General features: G+C 42.3%; 1 pseudogene across 1 annotated transcript; it reads right to left on the bottom strand.

The window, feature by feature from the left end:
• Window positions 1-16,856: 16,856 nt before the first annotated feature.
• On the bottom strand, window positions 16,857-18,176 carry LOC308080179 (beta-1,3-galactosyl-O-glycosyl-glycoprotein beta-1,6-N-acetylglucosaminyltransferase 3-like; annotated as a pseudogene). Its single transcript has one exon. The product of its transcript is annotated as a beta-1,3-galactosyl-O-glycosyl-glycoprotein beta-1,6-N-acetylglucosaminyltransferase 3-like (transcript).
• Between the last annotated feature and the right edge of the window lie 467 nt (window positions 18,177-18,643).

Genomic DNA, 18,643 nt, shown 5'->3' with positions numbered 1-18,643 from the left:
AATCAAATCTATTTTTTTTTCTGGTTCAGGTTTATAGGGACACACACACACACACTAATGGAATTGCATTTTTTTCTTTTTGACTGTGTTGAAGAGATGAAAAAGATTTGTTCCATACTGGAGGAAGAGAATGAGCCCGGGCCCAGTGCCAGTCCTGCATATAGGCCTAATATACCAAACCAAACACGTTGCTCTGTATGTCTCTCTCCTTATTAACCCCATTCAATCCGGGAACGCATCTGTCATTTTAGATTTCTTTGGCTATTCGAAAATAGCAGATATACAAGCTCATAGCGCGGCACCGAGTGTTGCACTCTGAGCTTGTGGATCTGCTTTCTTTTTGAAAAATGGAGAACATTAGTAGGGTCCATATTTTTTTCGGCATTTCGAGATTTAGCCTCTCAGGACCCAAAAAATGATGTGGTCCCATAGGAGAGACAACAGGCAAACATTGATCAAAAATAACAATTCTTCTACATTCTCTAATTGTGTAGTCTTCTTGTAAATAAGTAATACAGATATTTAACAATAATTAAGTAAAATGGAACCTTACGGGTCCATTTGGTTTCATTTTACGCTCTCCAGAGTTAAAGATCTAACAAGGGTCCATTTGGTCACCAACTCTCCATCATTTAGCCGGGGACCACCTGGAACCCCCTCAAGGACCACTGGTGGTCCCCGGACCACTGGTTGAGAACCACTGCTATAGAAGGATATGTGCTAAACAAAGTGACAGTACAATATATAGTAATGCTGACTGTTTAAGTTGGAGGACGTCCATGTATGAAAACATTGTATTGCTGAACCAGCCAAAAAAGAATAGTGCAGCAGAAATAGCCCTTGGAACAGCCCTTGGAACAGTTGTTGAACGTACAACAACAGGAGCTGTGAAAAGACCCCTGCCGTGAAGCCAACCCTCCAAATACAAGTAGATACATAAATAAATGATTTAGAACAGATTGGCATTCTCAAATATCTATTACACAGCCAATGCTTTTCAATGGGAAATGAGCGTTTTGGTTCTTTTTGTTGCAGAAATGCGCGAATGGCAACAAAATGCTCCGTTCCCATTGAAAAGCATTGGCAGAATCTGCCACATAGGCAGAATAAAAGTTCCGTGTGACTGCACCCTTAGGCTGGTCTTTAAAAAAAATAAAGGAGTTACAGTATGTGAGATGACCTTAGGACCCCAATGGAAACAAGCCATAGGCTTTCTTGGGTTTCAAATCCTCTTAGCAGACCTTGTATTGAACTGTACTTTCCTGTGCTTTTTTTTTGCAAACTGCTAGTAACGTATTCAATCAAACCAATGGACGACCACATACCTCTATATGATGGCCTCTCTGTCGGCCTGCTGTCGGTCACGGAGGCACCAACACCACCCGACTACCTCTACTGCCAAACAGCATATCAAACCTGTTATCACCTAATATACTTACATCATATTCGCTATATTCATCATGGAGTTATATTTTTCATAAAGGCATATGTATTAATATTTTCGCCCACTCCTTCAGACGGAACAAGCCGGCGTCGGTTGCCCGCCAAGAGAGAGGTGACAGCCGGAGAGGATAAAAACAGACAGTCGGGCGTTCGTCTGGCAGCTTGTCTATAACAGGTGCGATGCGTTCAGGCGAGAAATATGCCATGCAGTTGCTCCATCTTAATTAATTTCATATCTACACCTTCTAGTTTAAAACTAGATACTGTTATCAATATGCAGTACTTATATTGAAGTCCGTTTATGTCAATTGCGTGAAGCCTCCCTTCATCCCCAACCTCCTTTTTTTGTCTTCTTTGTTTCTTTCCCCAGAATAAAAAAGTGCTATAGACCATGGGCTCCCACATTTTTCAGTGCTGCAACCCACTAAAATAATCATCTTTAAACGGGGGACCCCCCACCCTGACAAGCACTTGGAATGACATTTAGTTTGACTCGGTTCCACAGACAAATATTGTGAAAATAGCCGATCTACAACTGTGAGCTTGTGGTTCGGCCATTTTCACAGTGTTTGCCTCTTTCTTACATAATATTTGACAATTTGGTATTAAAAAGGTCTTAAAAGCCATTGAATTGTAACTTCAGAAAATGTGCAGATACCCTGTAAGCTTACACTGTATGTTGGTTTGTTTACTGTTGAGTGAGAAAACAATGTAGTTAACAGATCAGAAATCACCCATCCCGTCGCATTCACAAGTCACACAGGATCAACCCTTTGTCAATATGCAGTGGTGGAAAGTAACTCAAATACTGTAACATTTTGAGGTATTTTTGAGGTATTTTTGCTTTCCTGTATGGCAAATGTTCAGAACCTTTACTTCTACTCAATACACTACAAATATTGTACTTTTTACTCCACTACAATTATTTTTAAACTTTAGTTACTTTGTAGATTTTGATTATCATTGCAAAAATAAACATTAATCACTTCAGCCCTATGTATACTTCTACAAGCTCACAGCGTTGTGAGCTTGTAGATCTGCAATTTTCAAAGCATTAATACATTTGCAAACTTGTGAAATGGGACATTCTGCATAACGAGTACTTTTACTTTCAGTACTCAAGTATATTTTAATGTGAATACTTTTGAACTTAAGTCATTCTACACTGTGGTATCTGTACTTTTACTTAAGTACACAATGTGAGTACTTCCTCCACCACTGTCAATATGCAATTAGTCACAGCCGAGCACTAACAATGTCCAACACCACACACACATTTGAATTTGATGACGATTCATTATTAATGTTGGACGATACAATATTCATGCATTGATCAGAATGAATAATTCAAGGACAAGGTTGATCAATTATGTATTGGATTGGCATAATAACTATAACGGTTTCTCTAGGCCTCTTTTCCACATCGAGCCTGATGTCTTCAGGCTCACATGATGCAATAGTTAAGACACAGGACATGGTGTGAGTCTGTCACTGAGATGTCCATCAGTGCTCATTATAGGCAGTGGTGGAAAAAAGTACTTGCATGTTTTACGTAAGTAAAAGTATCAATACTGCAATGTAACAATACTCTGTTACAAGTAAAAGGCCTGTGTTCAAAATGTTACTTGAGTAAAAGTACAAAAGCATTGGCATCAAAATACACTTAAAGTACCAACAGTAAAAGTACTAACATGTTTGAAAATAGCAGATCTACAAGCTCACAACGAGTCACATTGCGACGCGCCGTGAGCTTGTAGATCGGCTATTTTCAAATAGCCTATGTATAAAACATGCAGGGCTGAAGTGGTTAATGTACGTTTCATAATATCATCATTTATATCTGCAAAGTAACTAAAGTGGTCAAATAATTGTAGTGGAGTAAAAATACAATATTTGCCTCTGAGATGTAGTGGAGTAGAAGTAAAAGTACTGAAAACTGGAAATGCTCCAGTAAAGTAAAAATACGTCAAAATTGTACTTAAGTACAGTATTCGAGTAAATGTACGTAGTTGCTTTACACCACTGATTATAGGCATGTGAAGGACCAACACACTGTGCTTATTCTGCTCCGTGTTGCTTTTCTACCAACTGAGTGGACTTTTGTGGCAGACCTTCTGTTGTCTTAACCATAAAAAAATATATATAGAGTATATCTATATTATTTTCATTCCCTCCTCTCACTCATTCATCATACATACTGAGGGAACCGAGTCAAACTGAAAGTAATGCCTCAACTCAAACAATTCCAAGTGCTTGTCAGGGTGGGGGGGGGGGGTCCCCAGTTCAAATATGATTATGGTGGGGGGTCGTGGCCTGAAAAGGTTGAGAACCACCGTACGACTATACAGTACATTGATGAATATATTTAGTTGAATTAAAAGCCCTTTTCTTACCTCTGTGCTGTTAACTGTGTGTGATTTCCCCTTCTCGTTACAATCCAAAGCCAGATTGCACCGGTCACAACTCATTAGATTCTTTAGTAACCGTCCAACAAGTCAATGGAGGCTCTTAACTTGTGGGCACCTGTCGCCACGCTGGAAGACCCATCCTGTCGAAGAAAACAAGACGAAATTAGCCTTTCATTAATCACATTGTTGCCACAGATCACTTACAGAGCATAGGGTATGCATCACATGACTGAGACACCAGTTTCACTGTAGTACACAGCACCGTCACTAAGCAGTGTTATTCCAACACTTGAGACTTAAGGGCATCTGCCTCCAGGGCACCTTGAGACTGAGAGGAGCTGATGAACATGGCACATGTCTTCCTAATTAATTATAGAGGTTGGGCTGTCAAAGCTGGAGGAAATATTACGAGTCGTGCTAGACTGTTGGCTCCCGACCGCCATGGTGGACAAGACTTATGCCCACCGTGGCAATTGGTGCTGCAAAACCAAACATTGTATTTGTTTACTTCTATTGTTCTGTGGCAGTTCACCCTGCCACTGACACTTCATAACATCAACACACTACACCATAATATGGTGTATTGCAAACTATAACATCAACACACTACACCATACACCATAATATGGTGTATAGCAAACTATCCTAGCATGCCACCTGGCTATTGTGTATATTATACACAGTAGCCAGGTAGCATGCTAGGATAGTTTGGTGGGTGCACACACTAAACTCCATTTAACAGCCTCTAGTAAGTTTCCTGTATTATTGTTCCCTCAACATAGAACATAAATTATTTCACACAACACAAGGTTAAATGTTTTAAATTGTTCTTTATCGTTTTAGTTGCAGGGGATGTTTTTGGCAAATGTTTGACTCTTGTTTGTGTCTCTTACCACAGTGCTTCCTGGTTCTGGGCAGTGACGAAGGACCAGAGTGTAGCTTCAGGCTGCCTTATATAGTGCCTGTCTGTTTGTATTGAGCATGCTCAGAACATCCATGCTGAACCATACCAACTGTGGGTTTGAGTAAAGGGTTTGAGTAAATTATGGGGTAGACTAATTATTATTATTATTAAGAATGATTATTAGTGTGGGAACCCTTTGTAATGTGATGACACTTTAAATGTGTTAAATGTGAATTGTAATGTCTTTTGACATAACTGGTTTGGGTGTAAATTGAGGAGTCACTTTAAGAATGGTATGGTCCAGTGGGAGGGGCTTAGCCATAAAAAGAAAGGGTACCTGCCACTGTCAGTGAAGGGCTGCAGTACAGAGCAGACCTAGCCCTAGAATGTCTGTGATCTTACATACATTTCAAGTATTCCAAATACACAGTCATAGATCTCTCTCGGTCCCCCACTGTGTAGTGCCCATCTGCGCGGCCATAAAAGTGCTCTAAACTCCGTCTGTACTCACCCGATAATTAATTCCTAAGACGTGGAGTCATATTTTGTCCTCTAGTTTCATATCCATGTGAAAGTTCTGCCAGAAAACGTGTGTTTAGTCAAATATCTCCACTTATTCACGAGCTGCACACGGACGAGTTCTGTGCGACGCGAGGGGCCAGGAATGATTGCAGCACTGAATATACGTAACTTCCTTAAGGACGCACAAATGTTTGGGACACACAATTGACAGGTGCTTGTGATTGGTGCGGGGTAATGAATCATCACCTGCCAATTGTGTGTCCCAAACATTTGTGCGTCCTTAAGGAAGTTACGTATATTCAGTGCTGCAATCATTCCTGGCCCCTCGCGTCGCACAGAACTCGTCCGTGTGCAGCTCGTGAATAAGTGGAGATATTTGACTAAACACACGTTTTCTGGCAGAACTTTCACATGGATATGAAACTAGAGGACAAAATATGACTCCACGTCTTAGGAATTAATTATCGGGTGAGTACAGACGGAGTTTAGAGCACTTTTATGGCCGCGCAGATGGGCACTACACAGTGGGGGACCGAGAGAGATCTATGACTGTGTATTTGGAATACTTGAAATGTATGTAAGATCACAGACATTCTAGGGCTAAGAGCAGACCTAACGCCAATCTGGCCAGTGTTATGTAAATATTATTTTGTGCTTTATTTTGGTTTAAACACCAAAAAGGTGAATAAAACGCATCAAAGGACTGAGTTTTGATTCCAGTGTTTTCGGCAAATACTAGGGACAGAGTGTGACGTATTCCTTTTCATTTCATTCATCTCTTTATGGTAGTATGTGAAAGAGTTGATTACCCCGAGTCCTGCCGAGAATGCCCACCAGTAAAACGGCATCAATTTCTTTTTCAAGCACAAACTACTTCACAATACTGACACAACTTTACATCATATTTCGACAAAGATGTGATAGTGATGTTATGCATGCGAACACAGCCTGTACAACAGGACACACAGATGCAAATGGGAAGAATTTCTCAGTTTAAAGATCAGGTGGTTTGTTGTTGTTTTTCGAGAGCATATTGTGACGCATTTCATAGTGAAAATGAGGCTGTGCGCGTCTCAGCCAATCAGCGATGGCATGATGTTCTAAAGGATAGTTCACCCAAAAAATTACTTTATATAGTCACCCCATGGACAATTTTTTTAGTTTTTGTCGCATTCCTAAGCCAATAATTTGATGACCAGCGGACCGGTAGGAGACAAAAAAGGAGACTCTCTGTGTCTCCTACTAGAACCGCTGTCGGTCATTAAATTATTGGCTTTTAGAAAAAAAAACAAATATCCATGGGTGAACTATCTCTTTAACATCACTATTTTCTTCTTTTTAAGCAATTTCAAAGTAGTGGGGCCACAGCCCAGAGGCTATAGGCTATCTGGGGGCCCTCATTGGTATGGAAAAGTTCGAGAGTTCAACACCCTGCTTCAAGGTGTTGGTTTAGAACCCTATTAATCGATGCTTGTTCGTGAAGAAAGGTGATGCAGTCCAGAGATTCTGTTTATAGACTGTTGCAATATCTGTGATGTGAAGGACAGCGCTGCGTGTGTGTGTGTGTGTGTGTGTGCGCGCGCGCGCGTGCGTGCGTGCGTGCGTGCGTGCGTGCTATCTTCACCCGAGAAGGTTATCTTTGCCTCAGAGTGTTATCTTCGGCAGAGAAGAGTTGGTTGGACTTCAGCCAATGGGCGAATATGTGCTAATCCTCTGCTAATGGCTAGTCCCGCTATAACCTAAGTCTTGCAAACTTTGCCTTCTAATCTTCGATGAAATGAAACATCTTCTGATGCAATGCTATACCGTAGGGCACCATCATCATCAGTGATGCTACTTGAGGTCACTGGGTAGTTTCGTGGTCTTTGGAACATCGCACGGCAAACTCAACTCACGTGACCCGTGGCCGAGGTTGATCAAGGCTCAGCAGCTCGTGCCCTCGCAGCACTCTCCCCCCCCCGCCCACTAATCTGCTCTCTTAACCCTTTCAATCCGGGAACACATCTGTGTGTCATTTTTTTTATTTCTTTGGCTATTCAAAAAATAGCAGATCTACAAGCTCGTAGCGCTACGAGCTTGTAGATCTGCTATTTTTTTTTTTTTATCGTGAAAATGTGTGCAAATCTTTGAATATATATATATACATATATATATATATATATATATATATATTTTTTTAAGTGAACATTTGTAACACATCTTTGCTTCTGGGGGATTCTACAAATGTCTTCTAAATTCTAACACTAAAAAAAAAAGTATGTTGCTATAACCTCTTTTTCATGTCAAGGACCACCCAAAATTATATGTATTTGCCCTCGCACCCCCATCTTAAAATATTGTGTTCCAGGGACCCCCAAAAGCAAAGATTTGAGTAAAAAAATAAACGCTTTAAAAATATATATATATTCAAAGATTTGCTAAAAAAAAACCATTTTTTTTCTAAGATAGCAGATCTACAAGCTCATAGCGCGGACCGCACTATGAGCTTGTAGATCTGCTATTTTTGAATAGCCCAAAGACATCTTAATAAAAAAATGACACAGATGCATTCCCGGTGTTAATGGCTTAATCCAGAACCTACCTAGAGGGCTTTCTCTGCAGCCTTCTGTGTTGTTAGATGACCTTCGTATACTTCTCCCTCTTACGCTCGGAGGGCGTCCTCCATGCAACGTGTCCCACGGGGCGGTTCTTTGTTGCCTTTTGACCAGTGGTGGAAAAAGTACCCAAATGTTTTACTTAAGTAAAAGTATCAATACTGCAATGTAGAAGTACTCCGTTACAAGTAAAAGTCCGGAATTCAAAATTTACTTGAGTAAAAGTACAAAAGTATTGGTATCAAAATGTACTTAAAGTACCAAAAGAAAAAGTACTAGAATGTTTGAAAATAGCAGCTCTACAAGCTCACAACGCGTCGCATCGCGACGCGTTGTGAGCTTGTAGAGCTGCTATTTTCAAATAGCCTAAGTATAACATAGAGCTAAAGTGGTTAATGTATGTTTTATAATGTAATCATTTATATTTGCAAAGTGACTAGTAACTAAAGTTTTCAAATAATTGTAGTGGAGTAAAAGTACAATATTTGCCTCTGAGAGTAGAAGTAAAAGTATAGACAATTGTAAATACTCCAGTAATGTAAAAAGTACCTCAAAATTGTACTTAAGTACAGTACTTGAGTAAATGTACTTAGTTACTTTACACCACTGCTTTTGACATCGGAATGTCAGGTCTTATACCGATGTACAGTTAGGGCGCGGTGTAGATCAGTGGTTCTCAAACGTTTTCACGTCAAGGACCCCCAAAAAGATATGTATTTGGCCGCCAACCCCCCATCTCAAAATATGTTGTTCCAGGGACCCCCCAGAAGCAAAGATTTGAGTTACAAATGATCGCTTTAAGAAATATATATATATATATTCAAAGGTTTGCAAAAATGTTCAAGATTTTTCATAAATAGCAGATCTACAAGCTCATAGCGTGGCACTCGGTGCCGCGCTATGAGCTTGTATATCTGCTATTTTTGAATAGCCCAAAGTATAAAAGGTTAAAGGTTAAAAAGATGTGATGCTATATTTAAAACAATTGCTGGGGACCCCCTGGAACCCCCCCCCAAAGGACCCCTGGGGGTCCCCGGAACCCACTTTGAGAACCAACGATGTAGATATCCATATCTGGGCATGACAGTGGAGGACGTTGATATTTGGAAAGTGTATAGATGGGTTTCCTGTTTGTAAACATGAGAGGATATGCGCGCGCAGTGGAGGGATGAGCCTATAGAGGGCGCTATTACCCGCAGCAGCTCTGGTCAAATCTACATTCATAAAATAAATGGTCTTCACCGGGTTTAATGAAAGATTAAATTATGCAGTTTGTAATATCTTGTTTACTCAATACAAATTTGATTTGTCGGAAGTTGGATCTGTTCGTCTTTTATTTGTATACAATAGCAGCATTATGCCTATTATGCCTATAATAGCAGCATTATGCCTATCTAACTCCCAAACACAACAACAGAGTGAAGGCCACTTCCGGGTTCGTTCTACCCCAGGCATGCGCAGATTGCGCATTCTGCTCTGTGATGACGTCTCATGGAAACCCATCTATACAGACTCAGACTTTTCTTTTTTACAACTAGTTTTAAATACATTTAATAATATTTGAGAAATGGTTTAAACTACCGCTATACGGCACTGGTGTACTGTATGAGTTGATAATCCCAGTGTGTGACTGGCGAGCACTAACAAAGTTCTCTCTCTATAATTAGAATTAGTCAAGATTTTTGATTTGAGATATTTGATGCAGTGCTAATAATCAACCCAAGATACAGTAAAAAAGTATGATAAGAGTTACAGAACACTCTTTATAATTGAAATCAATTCACCATTCATGAACAGTAATTTACAGCCTGTACCATTATTTACGTTGTAAATGAGTTTGTTGAAATATCACTTCTCTTGCAAAGTGCTTTCAATACCAATAATGAGAGGTATATTTAATCAAACACGCGCGCACGCACACACATACACACACACACACACACACACAGCCTGGAGCGAGCGTGGTGTGTGCGGGCGCGCTGTCGTGGTGGAGCAGCCAAACCCTGATCATGGAGGTTGACTGTCTGACCCTGAGGAACAAACGCATGATGATCAAACTAATGATGATCAGCATGTCCTTGATCAGCACGCCCCCTCCCGCTCCCTCAGGTCGGGTGATGCCAACCTCCTGGACACCCTCTGGACAAATAAGGCGAACCTGGGTGACAGAGCCTTCTCGGCTTCTTCCCAGCTCACATCAGAGCTGCCCCCACCCTCACCATGTTTAAAACAACACTCAAAACCCACCTTTTCAGACTCGCATTCCCTACATAAAACCCCAACCCCCGCCCCTCCCTTTCTTTTATAGTTTTAACCTTTTTAACTAGTTTGTTCTAATAATGTTTTTGGGCGGTGTAGCCGCCCCTATAAGTGGGGTTGGGACACCTCATTAGTACACATTTGCTGTACTGTGATTGGCTCATTAGTACACCCCTAGCTGTACTGTGATTGGCTGACTCTATTGGCTGACTCTATTCAGCACTGTGATTGGCTAGCGAGACACATGATGACATTAATAACCTATAAATAGGACTATGCACTTAAAAAAAAACATTTTTTCTTTTAAGTGAGCTTCCATCACTGTGATGACCACACCGCCCACTTCACACTGGGTGTGATTTTTTTTTGTTTTTATATGCTTTGTAAAGCGACTTTGAGTACCTAGAAAAGCACTATATAAATTGTATGTATCATTATTATTACAATTATTAGTATTATTGTCTCCGCCATGCCGAAAGGCATGGCGAGAGAGTATGTTTTACCCACTGTCCGTCCGTCCGTCCGTCCGTCCGTCCGTCCGTCCGTCCGTCCGTGTGTTACCAGCTAATCTCCGGCCCGGTCGCTGCGAAACTGTGCACACACACTCCCTGGATGCCAATTCAGAACCTCTGCCCCAAATTTTTCACATGGGCCTATAGCGCACCAGGAGGCCGATTTGTGCAAAACCCATTTTTTTATATTACTCCTACAGATTTTATCCAAAAGTCATGCAAATCGGTACACAGTGGCCCTCATTTATCAACGCGGTGCAGCCCAAATAATGGGCGTAGGGCGAGATCACCGCACCTTTCGGCATTTATCAATATATCCTGACGTGGGCTTCATCCTACCATACGCTGAGATCTCAGGTCTGGTCGAGACCAGTTGTTGACGTTGGCTGCGCCCGTTTATTCCATTCTAGACCTGCGGAGAAGCATTGTCTGACTGTCTGACAGGCATCTGGACACATATATCCACTCCTAAATGTATATCTACACTAATAAATAATCCCTGTGAAAACATAACATTTTATAAATTAATTTATACAAACTGCTTTAACAGTCATTCAGTTGCATTGGCTATGTTAAAATAGCAGATCTAAGCTCAAAAACGGGTCGCATCGCCACTCGTTGTGAGCTTGTAGATCTGCTATTTTCAAAATATACAGCTCTTCTGCGAGCGCATTTTCGGGACTCCCGACGATCTTTTCATGGACAGTGAGGTGTACAAACTTACAGTAGCTTGTCCTATGTTATGGAGTTATGTCATAGAGAGTTTTGAAGACTACAACCTTGCTGGATTAACGATATAAACCCGACGCTCCAATCTGTTATTAACGTGGCGGAATCACTGCCGCGGAATGACTGCCGCCCGTCCGAGTCTCACAGGGAATATCCTACATGACTGCTTGTGCACTGCTCGGTATGGGTTAAATAAATGAATATACAAACGTATTCCATTCATGGCGATGTGATTGGTATCATGATATGTCATTCATGTAGGCTACAAGCCTACGTGACAAAGATTGTACCGCTACGGATTACATGAAAGACACAGTTGGGCGTGTGTGTGTGTGTGTGTGTGTGTGTGTGTGTGAGTGAGAGAGAGAGAGAGAGAGAGAGAGAGAGAGAGAGAGGTGAGGCGTGTGCGTGTGTGTGTGTGTGTGACTTGACAGGCAGCGAGGCGAGGCGATCGGGGGAAACTCTTTCTTATTGGCTTTTGATGTCTTTGGTCGTATTCTGATTCTTCTTCATGTCGTAAAATCGGGGCGTTTTGAGAATATTTAAGGGCGTGTTATTTAAATGACGCTCGTTTTCAGACGTGAGATTTATCAAAGCTCCGACCTGATGTACGCCAGGATTGGCTGTGTAGGATCCGTTGATAAATGTGACTTTGACGTTGGTGTACGCCGAATATATGGAAAAATATAAGCCGGTTTATACGCTGCGTTGATAAATGAGGGCCAGTATCTCTATAGTCATGTGATCAACACGGATCTGTCAGATTTCCCGTATTCCATCCTCATTGCCTATGGTTGGCTTCCAAAGTTTGCAGGATTGGTCCGTTTTGAACAAAAAGCCTCAAACTATGCACGCAGCTTGCAATTTCCCACGCACATTCCCACGCACATTCCCACTAGGCCGAGGAAGAAATGCCACCACCAGGTCTAATTTAGCAAAACACAATTTTTGGAACAAAATGCCTCTTTACTTTATTTACTTTATTTGTTTATTTAGACAGGACAGAGCATATTAATGAACGTCACATGAACGTAAATACACCGGATTTAGCAAAGATGCTAATTTTCATCCGCAGTCCTCACACAAAACATAAAAACAGAAAAACAATAACATCAGAAAACAGACAAACGGTGAAATACAATTACATTACATCACATATTCACAAATCATGAATACAGTGTCTGATTGCCGTGAAAGGCCTACGAATAAATGGCACCCTTTTCACATTGGCCTATTACAGCGCCACCAGGAGGCCACAATAACGTACCTGACCTGGCGGAGACCAGGCGGAGAACCTGGCGGAGACTTTATTTTTATTTGTATGCGTTTTAGTGTCTCCGCCAGCCCAAAGGCTTGGCCGATACTGCGTATTAGCCCCTGTCAGTCCGTCCGTCCGTGACCAGCAAATCTCCGGCACCGTTGGACTGATCGGCATTACCAGGATTTCCTTTTCTTTTTATATTACTCCTACTTTGGTCCAAACATCCGCAAATCGGTACACATTACCTCTAGAGTCATAGTCAGTCATTTAAAAAATATATATATATTTTTGTGGCCTTTATTGGATAGTACATAGTGGAGGTAGACAAGAAACAGGGAGAGAGATACGGGGAGTTACACGCAGCAAAGGTCGTCAGGCATTAGAGCCTATATGTTAGGGGTACTCAACAGAACCCTCTCCTTTTTTTAAAATAAAGGGTTCTTTAACCCCCCCTCCTGATATATTTTTGGGGGATTCTTGGAGGGGGTGTGAAAAAATGTAATTGTTGTTTGTTTTATTGTCTCCGCCTGGCATGGCGAGAGAGTATGTTTTACCCCCTGTCCGTCCGTCCATACGTCCGTGTGTCCGTCCGTCCGTCCGTCCGTCCGTCCGTCTGTGACCAGCTAATCTTCGCCACCGCTGCCTTGATCGCAGCGAAACTGTGCACACACACTCCCTGGATGCCAATTCCGAACTTCTGCCCCAAATGTTTCACATGGGCCTTTTACAGCGCCACCAGGAGGCCAATTTGTGCAAAACATATTTTCTGACAGTACTCCTACAGATTTTGTCCTAAAATCCCGTAAATCGGTACACAGTATCTCTATAGTCATTAAACAAAACGAGTGTGTCAGATTTTTCATATTCCATCCTGATTGGCTAAAAATGGCTTCCAAAGTTTGCAGGAGTACTCCGTTTTGAACAAAATGCCTCAAATCATGAACACAGCATGCAATTTCCGTGAAATTTTGCTTGCATATGTCCACTATGCCGAGGAAGAAATGGCACTTGAACATTTTCAAATCAGCCTCATGGTGGCGCTATAACAGGCCGATTCATGTTTGTACCTATAACTGCACCGATCTGTGTAAAACTTTGTATGCACACTCCCTAGAGGTCAAGGAAAAAACTTTGCCCTGCATTTTTCACATTTGCCTTTTATAGCGCCACCAGGAGGCCGACTTATGTAAAACAATTTTCTTTATATTTGTAATCGACACGGTGATAACAGCGAGAGACGTTGCGGACAAACCATAAAATCCAGACTGCTCACCAAAGAGCTGTTTGGAATTTCCCATTATCTCTCCCCCATCCTGACATCAAAGATGACAACCAGGAAGGAACGGCAGATCTTGCTAGAAAGCAGGCCTTGGAGATCATTCAGGCAGATGGCCGTCACCTCCACAAGGCACACTGCCCCCTTTGTGAACTCCCCCCCCCACACACACACACACACACACACCCACAGAGACATTTCCCCTCTCCCTCTTTTTGAGCGCATGGAAAATTATGTTTTCACCACAAAGAAGACATTACACGTGACCTCATGGAGAGACATGTGGACAATAATGGACAATAATGTGAAAATGTAGTACTATGCTGTATTTCCAGATGCTTGGTGTGTAGAAGTGACCTGGGCATGAACCAAGGGGCCCATGGCTGATCTCGGTCATAAAATCCACTGAAGGGTCTGCTTCCCCCCCCGGTGACTCAGAGTCAGCAATCCCACAGCAGATAAGGAATTTACATATAGAGAGGACTTGGAAACACTTCAAAGACATTTTGGGGCATAAAGGCTCTTCACAAACCACACTCTTAGCTCAAAGCCGCCAAGGGATGATCTCCCTGGCTCTCCCATCACCAACCAAGGACGAGGAGGGTTAACCAGCCTTCCTAGGGCTCTTCAACACGGGACCTCCTGTCGGCTCCATCCAACCAACGACGCGATCCAAGGGACACACAAGTCCCCGTAGCACGGAGGCCTACCACGGCCTCACTCTCGTCTACCCGCAGCAGCGAGCACCGAAAGAGCACCAGTGCGCCCTTCTCCAAGAGGACATCACCGCGGTCAACTCGGCGACCCGGCCTCCGCCACCGTCGACGCCAACTCAGTATTTCCTTTAAACTGAGATTCCCGAACTCTGAGACCACTCGCTAGAACCAGTGCCAAGTTGGGCTTTAAAGCGCGCCTGTGTACCTTTCTCCCGAAATCCAGAGTCTCCGGACTCAGGCCCCTATCCAGGGTCTAAAGGTGTGTTGAACCATTTTGATTTGTGCATTAATCTTAAGGCGACGTTACTGTGTTTACAAGAGAATATCTGTTATAGTTGAGCATAGCTCAGAAGGTTTTACAATAATGCATCCCCAATGCGATTCCTTCTTTTACTCTCTGTGACTTTTTCTCTCTCCTGTTTTCTTATCTCCCCACATTAACTCCATACACAACATAAGTTTCTGTTTCCCAAGCGTTGCTTTATAAATACTTGTAACGGTGAAGTCTGAATAAACCCAATTTTATTGTAACAAGGAAAGTAATGATGTTTGGTGTCTTTTGTCCAACCAGTTAAAGATTATCTCTCTCTGATTAAACAGACATTTATATAAACCTGTCCAAGAACTCACGTTACATTACAGTGACGTAAGCTTCAATAATAATAATATATATATATATATCTATATGTATGTATTATTATATTGTAATTGATTCATAAATTATATTTATATGGTTTATGAGATAATTACGTCCTGTGTTCATATGCTGCGATCTCATCCAGTGTCATGATCATTACATATTACTCCTTCCGATTTTATCCAAATTTCACGCAAATCGGTACACATGATCTCCATAGTCATGTGATCAAGACGGATGTGTTTGATTTTTCATATTCCATTCTCATTGGCTACGATTGACGTCTAAAGTTTGCAGTAGTGTCTTTTTTTTTTACAAAATTCCGCAAATCATGAACGCACCGTCCGATTTCGGTCAAACTTTGCACGCACCTTCACACTATGTTGAGGAACAAATGCCACCCTTTTAACATTGGCCTGTTATAGCGCCACCAGCAGGTCTAATTTAGCAAAAAAAAAACGCCACAAAATGCCTCAAGCCATGAATGCAGTGTCCGATTGCCGTGCAAGGCCTAATAAGAAATGGCACCCTTTTCACATTGGCCTATTATAGCGCCACCAGGAGGCCACAATAACCTACCTGACCTGGCGGAGACCTGTGCTCCGAGGAGCACTTTTTCTAGTTTAATTTTTTTAACATTTATTTTAGTTAAAAATTAATGTTGTTTTCCTGTATGTTTTCATACTCTGCACCCCCGTTTTAGTAAGTTGGTTGGTTGGGAGGGGATCCGATTTGATAAGCTTGGCTCGATTGACCGACTTAAATAAACAGACCTTTCCTTATTCAAAACATTATTTGTGGACCTTCAAGATTTGTAGTTTTGTTGAGTACCCCTGCTATATGTGCTATGTGCCCTGGACCGCTAGGCCAGCCAGTGCCCCCAGTCAGTCCGATTTTTCATATTCCATCCTGATTGACTAAGATTGGCTTCTAAAGTTTGCAGGAGTGGCCAAATACATTTTCTGCCATAGTGCGTTTTCTTCAAAACACACTTTTTGTTACTACTCCTACATATTTTGTCCAAAACTCACAGAAATTGCACATTATCACATTATCTTTGGTGTCATGTGTACAAGATGTATGAGTCAGTTTTTTCTGATCCCATTCCATTTGGCTAAGACTGCCTTCCAAAGTGGCAGGGGGACCTGTGCTCCAAGGAGCACACTTTTCTGGTTTTTAATTGTTGGCACAGCCAATAAATTAAATAAATTAACTCATTCAGTGCCATTTTACTTTTTCAATTGGTCACAGAGTGTTTGTCTTCAGTGTGACTGATCCCCTGATGGTTGCTAATCACTGAGGTGATTCAGGTGTGGTTTCACAAATGTCGACGAGGTCATTGTGACCTCGTTGACATTTGTTGTTTGATGTTTGAAAGTGGCATGTCAAATACAGTGTTTACAATGGTAGGAAAAAATAGATTTTTTTCTCTGTTTATTTTTTAACATTGAAGTGGATGGAGCATTAACTTTTTGAAAATCGTTTTCTCCTAGTTCCTTTGAGATAAAAAAAATAAATAGGTGACGTCAAAAGACGTCATTGGCACTGATGGCACACTGAAAACGGCCGTCAAAAGACGTCATTGGCACTCAAAGTTAAATGTAATGGAATGCTTTCAAACGGAAAATTGACTCGATACATCTAATAGCAATGTCATCGACTTCTGGATCAAACTTGTTTGCCATGAGGTGATGCTGTTGAAATATCCACTGCAGTTCACCAGCCCCATATACGCATATGTCTCTTCTAACCGTCGAAGTGCATGGAGGGTACTTAGCGTCTTTCGTTACATCACCAGCATGACAAATCCAATGCACCAGGCGAGCGATGGCATTCATGTCAGACACGTGGCACTTACTGTGGGCAGGCAGTGACCCTGGTACAGAGCTTATCCTGTTCAGAGTTTCCCACAGATGTTCGTCTGGACTATATGTGTCCTTCGACCACTCCATGAAACGCTGAATCTCTTTGTTGTCCAGCACGTGTTTTACAAAGTCTCTAGTGACGACAAAGTAAGCGCTGCCTGAGAACATGGGTATTGGTGGGCAGATCTTCCTGATTCCTGTGTTGGTGACAGCTTTGAAGATAACTTTGTGATGGTAGTGCCAGCGGGCCTTCTAGACTTCTGGCACGTCCTCAGACTCCAAACTGTTCTTTCCATTGAGCAGCTTCAGCGCCTGAACCATTTCTGCATTGGTCTTGATGGGGAGGTCTGACCCGCAAGTGTTGAGCAGATATCTCCACTGGACACGGGACGCCACGAGGTCTTTCATGCAGTTTAGATCGGCTTGCACTCGAGACCAGGATCCGTAAGTAACGCTTTCTAGCTTGCTGGCTATAAACACGTTAGGGAAACAGGACACGATTGCCCTCACAGCTTTCTGGAATCCCTCCGCGGACTTCTCGTCCACGTGCACGCAGTAGACATTCTGAGGGTTGTAAACGGAACGCAGGAGTCTCTCAAACATCTCGACATCTGCATGAATCACCATGGAGTAGGCAATGGGAAAGTCGCGCTCCTCCGCACTGAGCGGCTCCGTGATGAACCCTCTGTTTTCTACGTACGCTTCACAGTCCTTTGTCATGCTATGGTAGAAATCCTCTGATAGTCTCTCCTTAGACCCTAGAATGTCATCATTCTTGCCCACCATGTCACCCTGTATGATGGCCGAGCACACAAGCAGGTCATCAAAGTATTCTTTTGGTACTCTGTGGCTAGTCATTGGGGGCCGCTCAGAGGTGGAATTTATCGTAGATTTATCCTCATTGGGCCGCTCAGAGGTGCAATTTATCGTAGATTTATCTTCATTGGTCTTGTAGGAGGTGCAACGACACGTCTCGTAGTAAACAAACCAGCCCAGCCCCAGTAAAGTAATTAGAAGGATGGCCCAGCGTTTTTTACTAAACAACTGCATCTTTCTCTGGTCTGCTGGTTTGGTTTCGGTCTACGGCTATGATCCAGTCCAGGCTAGAATAATAGCCGAAGAGATGTTTGGCCGCTAGGACAAGTATCCGGTTCCGGAAATCTTCTCTGACGTTAATAAGACAAGTATCAGGTTTCAGAGATCTTCAATGCCGTTGAGGAAGTCGCTGTTCACAACTTGATTCACAGACATATATATTGTATTGTGATGCCATCTATGATTAGCCTGGTAAACCCTCCCTCCGGAAATCTCATTTCTATTTGATTCCAGGAGTGAGTCTGGCCTGATAGCCCTTTGTGGGGGTTTCTAGTGGAATTACCAGCTAACCGAGCCTATCAGCGTCGTCGCTCAATGTTCTGTGATTGACAGCTTACGTTGGCCAATCAGGTGGCGAGTTCGAGTGAGCCCAAAACACGAACGGCAGCCATCTTTTTCTTGTCCGCTATAATCTCCGCTAT

This window comes from Gymnoscopelus braueri (genome assembly GCF_963280865.1).
Source record: "Gymnoscopelus braueri genome assembly, chromosome: 24".
NCBI lineage: Eukaryota > Metazoa > Chordata > Actinopteri > Myctophiformes > Myctophidae > Gymnoscopelus > Gymnoscopelus braueri.
The sequence above is the reverse complement of the archived record's forward strand: the minus strand, read 5'-3'. Positions and strand labels throughout refer to the sequence as shown.